Source organism: Octopus bimaculoides, chromosome 15 (assembly GCF_001194135.2).
Source record: "Octopus bimaculoides isolate UCB-OBI-ISO-001 chromosome 15, ASM119413v2, whole genome shotgun sequence".
In the NCBI taxonomy this organism is placed as follows: domain Eukaryota; kingdom Metazoa; phylum Mollusca; class Cephalopoda; order Octopoda; family Octopodidae; genus Octopus; species Octopus bimaculoides.
In genome coordinates, this window is record NC_068995.1 from 24,860,778 (window position 1) to 24,861,219 (window position 442).

Sequence of the window (442 nt, forward strand, 5' to 3'; positions counted from 1 at the left end):
GAAGAAGAAGAAGAAGAAGAAGAAGAAGAAGAAGAAGAAGAAGAAGAAGAAGAAGAAGAAGAAGAAGAAGAAGAAGAAGAAGAAGAAGAAGAAGAAGTTTACAAATTATAAAAAGAGAAAGTTTACAAATTATAAAATACTAGCAGTATAACCCGTCGTTGTCCGGGTGTGACTTATTACGCCATCTACGATAAGTCTTGCTAGCTGAAAATCAACTAAAAGAGAAAGTCTTACAATGAAAAAACCCTTATGATGTAAATATGTTCATAATTCAAAAGACGAAATTAATAGGGAAAGTCTGAAGGCTGTTTTGTGTAACATTATTAAGTGTACGTAAATTTCATCCGTCTAATTGGCTATACAAATGCTTGTGCAAAACAACTTTTTGCGCTGCCTTGATTATACATAGCAGGGTAATTCCTTTTCGCAGGAGGTAGGGCGG